We start from the raw sequence: 15,901 nt of genomic DNA, 5'->3' as shown, positions 1-15,901 counted from the left end.
CGCACCTTCTCTTTCTCAGACCAGATGACAATTACCTCCTTCCCCACTCTGTTCCTTCATCAGCTTCATAAACAAAGTGTCCCTTCCTCTTCATCATCCCGACGTGACGATAATGCTCTTCGAGAGGAAGGCCTTTCAGAGATCTTTCCTGGGTCCCATTCCTGAAAGCGGAACTCCTCCCCCTATTTTCCTTCCTCTCCCCTGTTTCAGCCTGTTCGTCCCGCCCAAAATACCTCCTTTTAAAAAATAGCTCAAAATCTTTTTCTTTCCAGCCTGATCCACATCTTCTTTATCCCCTTGTTCTAAAGACTCTATCCTTGGCAATTCTTTTGCAGTTCCGTTACAACTAGTAGAAACAGTGTTACCAAGTATATGTTTACCATCCTCTGCAACCTTTTGATTCTTTCACCTAAAGCAGGATAACTCGCACGTGCATCAGCTTGTTTGCCTTCAGTATTTGCTACAATACTCTACATGTGGTGTATTGCACACAAATAAAAAGGAATAGGCTTAATGTTGTTCCCACTTGCCAAGCCAAAATCCTAGTAAGTCCACCATAGTGCCATATACCCTCGTCATGGACGCAAATAGCTGAATTCCCTTGTCAACATAGCCAAGCATAAGGAAACTCCAAAAAATACTCATTACATTATGGTATGCAGTGAAACATGTGCTGAACATCAAGCAAGCTCCCACATTTGGCATATTTATCCTCCAATGTACTTCGATTTACATCTCTTGGAAATAGTTTAGTACTTCCTCACAAAACCCATAATCAGCATATCTTAAAATAAGTGTAACCCATGAGATTGCATCTCGAGTTTCCAGTCTACCAAAATTCCTTATTCTTCTCCGTCTTCGGCATAGAATGAAAGAGCAAACATAACATCTAAATATATACAAAGTACCAAATCCCATGCACAACTTTTGAGTGGTTTACACACCTCGAATGCGCAGCAATACGACATCCACCCCCTCTAATCCTGCGCATCCTCCGGATGGGCCAACTACCCATGATCATTATCATCAAGATCCACAAACAAATCAATCTCTTCGTTATGCATTTCCGGTAGATCAACAAGATATCCAGCCATATCATCTGTCTCTTCCATTGGAGTTTCTTGTCGTTGCTCTTCTCTCGAAAATTCTTCCAATGCATAATCCTCATCATCTCTTTTCTTGAAAATCTTGATTTCTTTCCCAGCAATAGGCACTCTAAGCACTGTTCCATCCAATTCTGTCAACTCATATGTTGCATTATCAAAGACATGTCTGACTATGTACGGCCCAAACCATCTTTTCATCATCTTCCAAAAAATCTGCAATAACTTCCTCATTTTCCGCATGGTTCTAGTGTGGCTCTCATCCCAAAATAGTTTCTGCCCCTTTCGAAACAGCTCATATAAACAATTTGCTATGTGTGCAAAATGGGGTGTCCAAGTCATGTAAAACACACAAGCTCCAATGAATCTCTGTATCTCTGAAGTGGTAGAACAATACTCCATAATCTTGCCTATAAAATCCACCTTCTTATCCACAGTCTTGTATTTCGTGTCAACCCTGGCTTCATTATGCTCTTCTGCATTACATAAACCTTGCTGTAAATCAGCATATCTGCACTCCAATGGCTGAATATTCTCAGCCCTCTGCTCTATGGACTGCATAGGAACAGCCCCAAACTCTGAATGCTGAAATATTTCAGCAATAAACTCTGTTGGCTGAAAATTTTCAGCCCTCTGTCTCTCTGAAAGCTGATCATAATCAGCTAGAAACTCTGTTTGCTGAATTTCTTCAGCACTCAACACTCTTTGCTGAGTTACCTCAGCCTCTGACTCAATTTGTGACATAAAATCTGCAATTTCATGAAACATGTCCAGGGACTGCACTAATACATTACCATGACAATTCAGCATATCAGTTTTCAGCATATCTCCCATCTCTGCCATCGTATCTGCATAAATCACACTGTCATACATACCATCTATGTGCTCATCATCCTCCAAAATTCCTGCATTTTTCAAATTTTTCTCCTTCCTGCATATATACTGCCTGGCAGCTCTAGGCAACCCAGAAGTCTTCTGATAACTTATTGAACTGTTTGCTGAAATCCCAACATAACCGGAGGAGAAAACACCGCTGCCAGGAGGCGAGAACTCCAATCTCCTCTCCTCTGTACCACCGTCGTCTCGCGAAACAGCGGTACCTAATGAAAACCCGAATCCCTCACAGTGGGCAAGGGTGCATCTCTGAGAGTATCCCTATTTCTAACATGATTCACACATACAGTCATAAACTGAACTGCTCTCATACCATCTTTACTGCGAATCGGTGCATAAGCAGATCCATCATCCATGACCTTTGTTTCCATACGCATCTCTGTAATGAATGGCTGTCCAAGAATTATGGGATATGAGCATGAATCCTGCACAAAGAAATGAAAATCCTCCTCTACATCACCAATAGAAACCCTGACACTAGGGCAAGCAGCATATAAATCACCTGCAGTGTTATTGGCGGCTCTCATACGCCACCCATGCTCTACATCCATAGGCCATCTGTTACTCTCATAAACTCCACGAACAATGAGATTAATCTCTGAACCATGATCAACCAATGCAACATAAGGCACCTGTTTCTCTCCAATCTTTACCATCGTCTCTGTAGTTGCTCTAGCCCAATGGCTCCGCGAAAAGTGACTACGCGGTATCAAAACAGGCTCATCAATTTCAACATAATGCATAGGCTGAACCCTCTTCTCTACCTGCGGCAAAACAGAAGCATTATCAACCATGACCTCATCATCATCCTCATCCAACTCTCCAATCAAAACTCCCTGTGTATCAGTGGTAGACAATGCATGTCTTTTCCTCTTCAGGACCTCCTGAAACTGATCCTGAAACTCTCTTTTTGAGATGCCCAAAATCTCAGAAATAGTGAAAGTCACCTCACTGCCAAGTATCTTATCATTAAAGATTTTCTTCATGTCTGTAGATGTCTCAATATCGGACATCAATCTGAATCCTGGCTGTTTTCTCTCTCTAGGCTCTTGCCTCTTTTCCCTCTTTTGAGCATCCTCCATCTGTCGATCTGGCCCTGATCGTGAAGACGATCCTGCAGTAGGTGGAGTAACAAACTCACCCCCTCTAGTCTTCTTAGCTGCACTTGGATTTTCTTCATCCCTCTTACGCTTCTCCTCAACAAATACATCTGCACCATGAGATTTAGCCAAATAAGCATAAATAGAATACCTGTCAACAGGCGAGTCCCATCCTGTCTCTGATCTGATGCTAGAGCCTGCGCTAGTCAAAACAGTTTGCTGAATTTTTCCCTTGTTTGCAGTCTCCATAGCATAAGTCCATAGTGCGGACTGAGTCTCTGATCCCTTCTCAATCTGTACTCCATATGCAGAAGCATCACCTCTAGCTGTCACATAAGAAGTACGCGCAGCCATGTCCTCCACTAACTTCTTCATTCCACCTTTACCAAAGTTGGTAGCAAGTGGAGCTCCTGTCTCAGTCAACCAAATCTTACCATCTTGCCCCCAATATACCAAATTCTGCCTCCTTGCATCCTGGAAAGAGTCACAATCCCTGCAATTATGATGCTCCGTACTATCACACCAAATACATCTCCGATCTCTCCTAGGAGCACTAGGAGCACTCCTAGGTGCAGTAGGAGCACTAGAAGAAGTAGTAGGCACAGTCGAAGCAAACTGCTCCTTCATCTTACCCACCAACTCCGCTTTGACTGACTCAAGTGTCAAATCTGTGATTCCTTTGATTATATCATCAAGAGAAGTAGGCACCGATGGAGCGGATGGTTTTGGAGCAGAAGGTGTAGGCATCGGTCGTGGAACAGGAGGAAGAGGTGGAGTAGAAACTGTAGGCACTGGCATAGGCCAAGAAACTGGCTGAGGAGGAGAAGAAATAACAGGAATAGAAGTAGGTATAGGAACAGATAATGGTGTAGGTGTCATGGAACCATTCTGTAGGCGAGTCTTCCATATCCTCCTCTTGGTCAAAGTCGAAACTGCATCCTGAGCATCCTACCAATCAGTTTTAAGACCCATAGGCTTCGTGCGATCTTCAAGAAGCTCACCCAATTCTTCTTGAAGAGCAGGATCTGCAGCTTGCAAGAAAAGCTCAACTTTTTCAACATCCAATGCTCTTTGTTCAATGGCATCAAGCTGACTATACCTCTCTTCAAATTCTCGAATCAACTCCGAAGCAGCAAGACCTTTGTTTGGCATGTAGACCCACTCTCGGAATGACCGCCGAGTAGCCATACCAAAGTCCTCAAGGAAGTATTCTTTTTTTAGAGCCTTCTTAAAATCTTGCCAATGTGTATTTTGAATAAATAAATCAGTCACCTTTGTTCTCAAAGCAGGTGTGACAAGACGAAGGAAGTACTTACTCATAAGTCCAGCAGGAACTCCAAAAAACCCCATCTTGATCTCATATGTCTTCAAATATGCTGAAACATTACGCCCGTCAAATAGCTTCTTCTCACTCTCAACTGCTTCAATAGCCTTAGTCGCGCTGTTTGCATTCTCCTGCTCCGAGTAGAGTTGCCTTTGCTGAGACAACTATTGTTGATGCAATTGTTGTTGCTGCTGCATATACATTTGAGTTTGCTGATTTTGGAGCTGCATATACATGGACATATTCTGCAAAATCTGTTTTAGATCCTCCGTTGAAGTACTTGACGCAGCAGTCATTGAGGGAGCTGAAGTAGAGGTAGCTGGAATTGTAGAAGAAGCTGAAATAGAGGCTGAAGTGTCTCCCATCCTGAAATTTCTGCGACGCTTTCACGTCGGGTTCACCAAAGATGTCGAAGGATTTTCGAAAGCCAAGTCGCGACCACTGAGGACTTTGAATAATTCCAGAATAGAAGATTCAACATGTGAATAATCTTAATGATCAATTTTCCACACAGCAACAAGTTCCAGACGGTTTTGTTTTATGGTTGTGAGTGTATTCCTTCAGATTTTATGACAGCATTACAATATGAATGGATTATGGCATTTACACATGGCACTTGTAAGCTTTGTAAAGCTGATTAATGCTAGACATCGCAAACTCCAACATACATGTGAATGCAGGAAATAATCAGCCTTCCACAAAGGATCATATTTGCATTCCAACAACTCTTCAAAAGATTTACGTAGTTTTGAGAATTTCAAACCCAATCTTCATGTCCAGAAGAACATTTATATTCAGTCCTTCAAATGTAATAAACATGACATCTCCTTACCCTTCTCTGCAGTCTCCTGTAGTAGAACTCCGTTCAAGCAACTGTTATTGGCCGTTACTTTCAAGAAAGTCAGTGTGGCTGAATCAGCAAAGAAGGTTATAAAAGTGGCAATTATCACAAGTTTACAGCTTTTTCTTTAGATCTATTGAGAATTTAGAGTCTTTAGACTGACACAGCAGCATTGGTCTGGCTCCAATAGCTGTACAATGCTGGCAAAAGTGCAAGCTCCACCATGACTTGAGTACTCTCAGATCAGCGCCACACAAAAATCAAAGAAATCACCTATTGAAGGTTGCTTGAAGGCTGAAGCCCAGGATGGTAAACACAGCAAAAAGGTTGTTTGTATTGAAAACCAAGTCTTCATCACCATCGACATCGTCTTGTCCCTCGTCTCCATCGTTATGACTGTATGCTAGAAGCAAGGTAGGAAGGTCTTCACCCCTTAGAAGTAATTGAAGTTATAGAGGTGATGACAAATGTAAACAAGTGAAGAAGCTTGTCGGAAAAGATGATGACGTCCTCCACAGCAGCAATAGAGATCATCAGCCTGTCCAGAATTACAAAGGGGAAACCAAAGCTGAAGATGATGGCTCGAGTTTGTCTTTTCATATCAGAATACATATGCCGCGGTCATTCAGCCCTCTGCGTCCTCAGCTCTGCAACTTCTTCATCAATATTCGACCTCTTTTGTCAAAGCTTCGTCGTTGCAGCCTTCACTTCTGGCTTTTTAATGTTATTGTTCAATAGTCGTTCTCAAATCACGGAGAGAGCCACCCCCAGAGAGGATTCGTCTTCCTCATCCCAAGACGAACGGCCATGCTTTTTTTTTTTGCGCCTATCAGAGTGTGTCTTTCCTCGGTGGCTGATAGAGTGAAAGATGCGGCATCGTCTTGTGACCGATTTCAGATTGTCAGGAAGAAATTTTACGCTTCAGCACCTCCATCATCGCTCGTCGTCCAAGGCACGGTAGTTCTAAAGCTTGAATCCAACCTTTGTCAAATCAATATGTCGACGTAGATCATAACTAGAATAATGACAATATATCTGCAGTAGGTCGGTTTCTCCTGAAATTCTTCGATCGCCGGTCAAGGAACACGTCGAAGATCAGCAGGAAGTTCATCCCCTTCCTCTTTAGTTCCTTCCGCCTCTCTCACTCTGAATGCAGAGCTCGCCCCTTCCAGACCAGAAAATCGCACCTTCTCTTTCTCAGACCAGATGACAATTACCTCCTTCCCCACTCTGTTCCTTCATCAGCTTCATAAACAAAGTGTCCCTTCCTCTTCATCATCCCGACGTGACGATAATGCTCTTCGAGAGGAAGGCCTTTCAGAGATCTTTCCTGGGTCCCATTCCTGAAAGCGGAACTCCTCCCCCTATTTTCCTTCCTCTCCCCTGTTTCAGCCTGTTCGTCCCGCCCAAAATACCTCCTTTTAAAAAATAGCTCAAAAGCTTTTTCTTTCCAGCCTGATCCACATCTTCTTTATCCCCTTGTTCTAAAGACTCTATCCTTGGCAATTCTTTTGTAGTTCCGTTAGAACTAGTAGAAACAGTGTTACCAAGTATATGTTTACCATCCTCTGCAACCTTTTGATTCTTTCACCTAAAGCAGGATAACTCGCACGTGCATCAGCTTGTTTGCCTTCAGTATTTGCTACAATACTCTACATGTGGTGTATTGCACACAAATAAAAAGGAATAGGCTTAATGTTGTTCCCACTTGCCAAGCCAAAATCCTAGTAAGTCCACCATAGTGCCATATACCCTCGTCATGGACGCAAATAGCTGAATTCCCTTGTCAACATAGCCAAGGATAAGGAAACTCCAAAAAATACTCATTACATTATGGTATGCAGTGAAACATGTGCTGAACATCAAGCAAGCTCCCACATTTGGCATATTTATCCTCCAATGTACTTCGATTTACATCTCTTGGAAATAGTTTAGTACTTCCTCACAAAACCCATAATCAGCATATCTTAAAATAAGTGTAACCCATGAGATTGCATCTCGAGTTTCCAGTCTACCAAAATTCCTTATTCTTCTCCGTCTTCGGCATAGAATGAAAGAGCAAACATAACATCTAAATATATACAAAGTACCAAATCCCATGCACAACTTTTGAGTGGTTTACACACCTCGAATGCGCAGCAATACGACAACGTGACATAGAAAAACAATATCAAACAACTTCTTTATTATCATATCATCATTTTATCTTTGAAATACAGAGGGTTCCGCCCGTAGGCTTGTCCATAATCCGCCCGAAGGCTTATTCAGTAATCCACTAGGGATCACTATTCCAAGCTTCTGCCCGTAGACTAGTATGCGGGCCTCGAGATCCAATCCCGAGTCACGTTAGTCTCTTGTGCAGAACCCGGAAGGCGAGGGATTTACGGCCAGAGCCCCCCCTGGCACCCAAGCGTCCTCCTGCTCCAAGTAGAGCTCAACGGAAAGACCTCACGCGGCGGGTTCGGTCCACGTTCCCGGCGCGGTCAACAACCCCCTTGGTTAGGGTCAGGCAGGCAGTCGGGGGTAACTGAGTTGCCACTCCCTTCAGGCCTTCAACCTGAAGCATTTATCTATCTTTCATCCTTTAGTTCCTTGAACAAACAATGCAAACAGTGCTTTCTAAACGGTTACAAGCACAATCAATTCCAGTGGTCGTTTAGTTGGCAAATTGTTAAGGAGTGAATCCTTCTCTTCGAATGCATCCAGCATTCGATCCGGAATCAGTTGCAACTTGGCAAGATTCCTATTGTCTTTGGGTTAGGTCATACCCTGTTAACCCAACTTAACCAATGCTTTAGGTTTTATTAATAGTAAATCCCGGCGGCCATGTCGCTTTAATTTATTGATTAATCATTTGCGTCCGGGCAATTACTTAACTTTCCTTAACTTGGCAAATTTTCCCTAATGAGGGCGATGTAACAGGATGACTAACCATCCCCTTGCAAGTTAAACTTGCGCAAGAACCTGCCAACCTCATTCCAAGGAATGGCAAAACTTCCTTGCGATCAAACCACAAGGCTATGCGACGTTGCAACTTGTTGCACAAGTGTCGCCTCCATTCCAAGAGATCATTTCACCTATTGAATGGCGTTTTCTGGTCACAGAATTATCTTCAGACGAGAAGCAGGGTTTAAGGTGTCTTTTTACCCAACCCATCCCTAAATTCACTAGATCGACAACGTTTAGTCCTAGGGTTCCAACTCAATTCGAGTTTCATCATTTTGAACGATTGATCCTTAGGTTAGGAAACCTAGATTATTGTTTGCATGAGCACCCAATTGACTCAACATTTCAGGAATGTGGTTAGGGCCATTGGGCATGAAGGTTTCGACTTAGCGACAATTGGAAAACTTGGCCGAATCCTTAACGTGCTAATACCTAGTTAGTGTTTGGGGTATCTATCGTATTGACTGAACCATGCCATACGAATCCCTTGCGGCTAGGAGATTTGGGTAATTCACTATGCTTGTCTCGCGACAAGGATGAATCCTTCCCTAGAGATAATAACTAGATCTAAAGAAGAAAAATAGTTTCGACTATCACCATACATGTAAACATGTGACTCACTCTATCTTTCATTGGTAAAGTAAAAATACATGATAAGCTGGATACCAACTTTCTTAGGACCTACTAGGACTTACTTCAAATAATCATGTCTACTACCTTGTTATCTACACTTTAGAATCTCATGCTTTGTTTGAACCCTGCAATCCTTCCCAAATGCAACATTTGATGAATGAATTTTATGCACGATGAAAGTGCAACACGCAACCCTTTCATAACTACAATGTAGTTAAATGAGGTTATTGTAGAGTTAGTGTTGGTATATTCTTTCTTGCAAGCACATGTCATGTGCCAATCCATAGATTCATTTTTGATACACCACCATTACTTTTCGGATAACCTCCTACGGGTGTTAACAATTTTTCCCCATGAACCATTACAATAAAGATTTTTCCTAAATTGCGACATAAGCTTATTCTTTCCATGTCTAGTCAAAAACACACTTAATAACTTCAGCCTTATAATGATAGGCGGTAGGTGTTCTCGGCTCGTCACTTTGAAATGCATGATATGGCAACATAATACTAAGGTCGTAAGACGGATAGACAACTTACGTTCATCATATTGAAAATGCTAATAACTCCATTTCATGTCATGAGATAATTCTAGTAATCGACCAAATAGACAAATTTCCCTCAATTGCCTTTTTATTCGGCTTGGCAAATTTGAACATGCATAGGTGCTTTCATTTCATAACTTTATAGATGCATGATATGCATGGACCCTTTATCTATATTTTATCGAATGTACTATTAACACTACCCAAGAATTAATGATAACGTAGTATGAATTTCCCTATAGAGTTAAGCGTATCTAAAACATCTCTTCATGTGGAAATATATTTACGGAACCTGGATTTGTGGATCCGCGGTGATATCCACGTGTAAGTCCGGGGAAGAACCTTCCGCAGGTGCGCCTTGCGTCTTCTTGGGAGCCATTGTAGACGTGATTACGGACTCCGCAGATTCCCTCTAGCCTTTACTCTTACTCTTCGAGACGGCTAGGAGGTCGATACCTTCTCTTCGCGTAGGAATAGGAGTTTCCCGAACCCGGTTTTAAAACTGAGAAGCCCGCATAGGATCAAGGCCTATGGCCTTAACCTTAGAAGCTTCTTAAAGAAGCTTCTAAGAAGCTCCTGGGAAACAGCAGCGACGTCGGGGGGGGTCCCAATGATTGGGAAGGAAGTCGTGGTCAAGGCAAGGATGGGCGGTGGAATGTTGGCGGTGGCCTGGCAGAATGTGGCGGCGGACTGTGGCGGAATGTGGGGGCGGACTGTGGCGGCCTGGCGGACTGCGGTCACTCTCCCTTCGATCGTCCTCTTCTTCTGATCCCCTAGCACGGCAGCCGTCACAGCACTTAAATAAGTGAGGGGGAGGGTCCTCCCTCACGTCCCACGCGGCATCATGCATGCCTACATTCCCTTACGAGCTCCAGTCCGAAGCTAAGTCATAGCAGCTCCCCTCTCTCTCCTCCAGCACGATCGTTAGCTGGATTTGTTTTTATAACCATAAATCAAAAATTTCATTTTGATTTCTTTCCAAGAGGGGGTTCACACAAGCATAAGCGGTTTCCTTGACTTTGGTCTTGTTCATGCCAATGGAGAATGTACAATTTCATTATCCAATTATTCAATGCCGTCATTCCCTTGCATGAGTATCATACGGGTTGGAAATATTTACAACGGAAATATTACACTTTCTCTCCCTCTCCCTCTCCCTCTCCCTCTCTTTCTCTCCCTCTCTCTCCCTCTCCCTCTCCTTCTCTTTCATTTCCTCTCCTAAATAAACAAAAGAGAACGATTTAAACCTTCAACAAGTAAAAGAAAGAGAGAGGGAGACTCACCAATGAGATATGGCGAGCGTGGGCGGCTTCTCTTTGCAACGAGGGCTCCTCCTCTCCTTCGCAAACAACGGCGGTGGCGGTGGCGGCGGCGGCGGCGGCAGCAAGTCTCTTCCTCCTCTTCTCTCACAAAGCCTTGGCTCTCTCCCTCGCTCTCTCCCTCGCTCTCGCTCTCAAAAGGCGAAGAAAAGAAAATGAAAACGGCGCTCTGGTTTCGGCCGCGCTTTTTTTCCCTGCGGCGTCGCAATTGGCATCGCTATATGCGTCGCTATTTGCGTTGCAAATGCGACGCAAATAGCGACGCCAATTCCGGCGTCGCTAATCGGCGTCGCTATTGCCCCATTCCCTTGTAGTGAGGTCTGCTAATGCCATTACAAATTCCAAAATCTAATTGAAAAAGTATTTCCATGGATTTCACTGTCGGCTTACCTAGAACCCAGAGTCAGAAAGACACTATCCTAGTGATAGTGGATCGCTTTAGTAAAAGGGCTCATTTTATAGCCACTCGTGAAAGTGTGGAAGCTCCACAAGTCGCAGATTTGTTTATTGATCATGTGTTTAGGTTGCATGGTCTACCTACGCCCATTGTGTTTGATAGGGATGTCAGGTTTACTGGTCGTTTTTGGCGTCATGTCTTTGGTCGTTTAAAAGTGTCTTTAAACATGTCAAGTGGTGATCACCCAAAAACAAATGGTCAAACTGAAAGAGTCAATCAGATATTAGAAGAAATGCTGAGAGCATATGTATTTGATAAACAAACAAATTAGGATATGCATTTGTCCTTGTTAGAATTTGCGTATAACAACAAACCTCATAAGGCGACAAGTTTGGCTCCTTTTGAAATAAATTATGGAATGAATCCAAGTTTTCCTAGTACAGTAAGGTCAAATGAGAAATGCCCAGATGGCTGCAGAATTTCTTACTGACATACAAGCTAATATTAAAATTGCTCAAGCCAAGCTACAACAAGCTGCTAATAGGACTAAGCATTTTGCAAATAAGAAAAGGTCAAGTAGGATCTTTGAATTAGGAGAAAAAAATTTTCTCCAAGTACCAGCAAAGTCGTCTAGTCTATCGACTAGCAAATGTCCAAAGTTATCTCCAAGGTATTGTGGACCGTGGAAATTTATTCAGAAGCTAAGTGATGTAGCTTACTGATTGGAACTTCATCCTAAATGTTGTGTTCATCCAGTGTTTCATGTTAGCAAATTAAGAAAGTATATCTCACGTGATGATAATCTAATTAATGGTATGGTACCTTTGCAGGAACAGTATTCAGTTGTTGACCATGGACCAGACAAGATACTAGATCAGAGAGAGAAACGGTTGCGTAATCGTACTCTCCATGAGTATCTAGTTTCCTGGAAGGGTCTACCAGTTTACTGATGCTACATGGGAATCAAAAGCTCTGATTTGACGACACTTTCCATCACTAATCATTGAGGATAATGATTTTTGAAAGAGGGAGAGAATGTGAGACATAATAACCTTCGGACGGGCAAGTAGCCCAAGATGGCCATTAATTTGTGTGTCTCGGACAAGGGCAAGAAGTGCCAAGGTCCGAAGCTTGGGGGATACCCTCAGATTTCTTACTAAATTGGGCAGGACTTGTCTATTTGGGACCATCGGTCCGGTGCACCATGAAAAGAGGCCCTACAGACCCAATTAGAAGAACAATATTATCAAGAGCGTGGTCAATTGGTTAAGGCAAACATTCATAATTACCAAGAACAATATTATGCAAGTCATTGCCTTAAAGGATCAACACCATCGTTACTTTCCATCCAAGGAATTCTTATTCTTGAAAGTGAGGGACAGAATGTTGTCTAGAAGGAAATCCATTGACAAAATTTTGACATAGAACTCTAAATTGAGCATGGATTTGCTAGAAAGAAAGCTCGTAAGTCCTTGCACATAGAGAAAGGCTTTTACTTAAGAGTTTTCCAAATAGAAACTTTTAGGATGTCCAAGCAAAGGCATATCTACAACATATCTCTAATCTAAATGATGATTGATCATGATCATGTGAACTTCTTCTATGCTTAAAATTCATTTATAAGATGCTCATAATATACACAATATATCAGTTTTAAGCATGAAAAGAACATGAACCAATAATTGAAGAGATACTACATAGATATACTTCCTGATTGTCTTCTTTAAGGAATTGGTTGTAGTCGATCATGATAGTTCTGATACCATGTTGAGATGTAGAAAGAGAAGATATGTAGAGACGTGAGAAGGAGAAAAGAGACACACCATGTACACTCCCAAAAACTATTTCATATTGATCACAATCTACATCTATATAGGTGACACCTAGTCTAGATAGGGTAAGCTATATATAGCTCCAACATTCAAAACATCATTGGTGGAACCCATAGATTTAATTTTTTAAAACTTATTAGATTTTATGAATATAATCATAAGCAAAATCATAAACTAGTTATATAAAGAAGGCATATAAAATTTTCCATGAATTTAAATAGTTGAGGTAACATAATAGCATCTCAACATTACAAAAACCCTACCCTTCTTAGCTCATTGATGAATGTGAATTGTTTATTTTCCTTCGTTGTTTATGAAGATGATCCTCATTGGCTTGGATAATTTCATTGTCTTGCATAGGCTCCACTTCTCCTTTCTTGGGGTCCCACAGTAGCTTACCATCAATCTTATGATGGTAACATCAATACAATTGACACCATAATAAAGGAGCTCCTCCTTACAAAAAGTATATTTTCCTAAAACTTTGCTTCCTTTATTACTCATTAACTCACTAACCCTAATTAACTGACTCATTTAATGTGTCTAGATTTGCATGCACTATCCTCTCGTGCTTTTAGTGATGTTTGAGGATACTATAGAGGATACAAGGGTTGATGAAAACTTGGATTTATTCAATGGTATAAAAAATAGTATGATGATGAAAGGATTAATGATAACTTGGATTTAGTCAATGTCATGAAAAGTAGCATGATGATGGAAATGATTTTAAATAGCTCAAGTGCATGTGATTTATAATATTGCAATCTACAAGTGGATGGGGCCAAGCAATTAAGAAGGTTCACATAAAGAGGAAAAAATGAAGGTTGGAGGAGTAATAATGATACTAATAATGATAATGTTGATAAAATAGAGAAGATGTACCATGATGAAGTCAATGAGGATGTGAGAGTTTTCTCTCACTCTCACTATGTCACATAGGCTCTCTCTATCTACACACACACACACACACATTGCAATGTTCATTTATTTGCAAGTTACTCGCCTATAAATTTAATAGTATGCCTATAGGAAAAAGCCTATAAATGCATACATATATGCCATTGTAATTTTTTTTTCTCAGTTCATAAAATACATCTATTTACTCATCAATAGGTGTATTTTCTTGTAATGACTATGCATAGTGGAGGTCTAGCTTAGCCTAGCTTGTGCATATGCTTAGCCTACACCTACGCCTAGCCTATCCTATGCCTACACCTAGCCTAGCCTCGCCTATGGCAAGCCTAGTTTTTCACCTAACATACCCTATGCCCTCCTAGCTTAGCCTTAGCCCTACCTATTGTACCCTTTGCTAGCCCAATCTAGCTTATAATCACCTAGCTCGAGCTTGTGCATATAGACCTATGCCTTAGCCTAGCCTATATATAATCCTAGGCTACACTCTTACCTTTGCGTAGCCTATGCATAAGCCTATATGTAGCCTATACCTAGTCTAACTTGCACTTGCACTTGTAGTCTATGCCTATGCCTAGTGTGGCCTACACCTTATTTCTCTCTCTCTCTCTCATCTCTCTCTCTCTCTCTCTCTCTCATATTAATTAACACGAGTTGCTCAAAGAACTACGACTCTCTAGCTTGCTTAATTGACTATGATTTCTCCTTTGTCTTCGTACGTGCACCATGTGGAAAGTCACATCTCTTTGCATATAGTATACGTCCGAAAAGAGTAAGAGTTTCACAATCCAACCCGGGATTAGGAAAGTACCATTATACCCAACCATGAGGAAATATGAGATTTGAGACTTTAAACATTCATCTGTTTAATTTACAGTCGATCACGGATCTATACAACTTTCCAGTCACGCGCAATGCACAATCAAACGCAGATAATAATTTTTCTATGTAACGAACTGTTGGTGAAAATACAGAGTATGATGTGGTTTACAGTTATAATTCGTGCCTTGAGGCTTTGATATTTAAATGGCCTTTCTTGTAAGCAGCAAAAAAATGAACTACAACTAACGAGGCATGTCTCTGATTTCGCGACGCACACAAACGAACATCCAGAGATACAAGTACATTAAATCATGTCCAGCTATGTTGCCATCTACATATTCCAACTCGCCAATTCTCAAAATATATTTTTTCTTTGTTCTTGTATGTACAACTCATCGAATTAGCAGATCCGATGACACGGTACTGTTCATATGAGCTGGTAATTTGGGAATGCTGATTTGTTACAGCACTGTGACTAGAGCTGGCATGATCAAAGCCTGATCATGATGAGGGGGAGCAATGTGGACATTGCAAGCAGGTGCGCCAGTAGTACTAGCTATACCGGCCAACATATTGCTAGTGCTACTCCTGATCCAAGGGTGATGAAGCACATCTTCAACAGATAATCGGAGGTCGGGTTTCTTGCAAAGCATCCCCTTCACAAGGTGCTTTGCCATCCAAGACACGCGCTTCCAACAAGGCTGATCGAATCCCAAGCGTCGTATCTCTGCACTGTAATCAGTACAGTCTGCAGCACCGTCAGTACAATGATCAGCAATGTCATGCTCATGACTAAAGAAAGCAGGAGGAGGTAACTGGCCACTCAGCATCTCATAGAGGACCACGCCTGCGCTCCACACATCGACGTGGGAGCCATAGTAGCCCTTGCCGGCCACTATCTCCGGTGCCATGTAGCTTGGCGTCCCCACCACGCCCATCAATGGTGTTGACTGTATCCCCTCCTTCGCATCCCAAATGCTAGCCGTGCAGGCGGCCAAGCCGAAGTCCGCCAAGCGCAATGACCTAAGGTCGCCTCTCCTCTGGAATAGAATATTGTCTGGCTTCAAATCCCGATGTGCAACCCCTCTCTCATGGCAGAACTTCACAGCTCGCATGACTTGTTCAAGCAGTAGCCTTGCCTCCCCTTCGCTCAGGCCACCACCACCATGTAGTACATCATTAGAGCAACTACTCTTTTGGCTCATTGCTGTAATACCAGGCATATGGTCACCAT

Source organism: Lygodium microphyllum, chromosome 21 (genome assembly GCF_053477565.2).
Source record: "Lygodium microphyllum isolate KBCC chromosome 21, Lygodium_microphyllum_v1.1.10, whole genome shotgun sequence".
In the NCBI taxonomy this organism is placed as follows: Eukaryota; Viridiplantae; Streptophyta; class Polypodiopsida; order Schizaeales; family Lygodiaceae; genus Lygodium; species Lygodium microphyllum.
Note: the sequence above shows the minus strand (reverse complement) of the source record.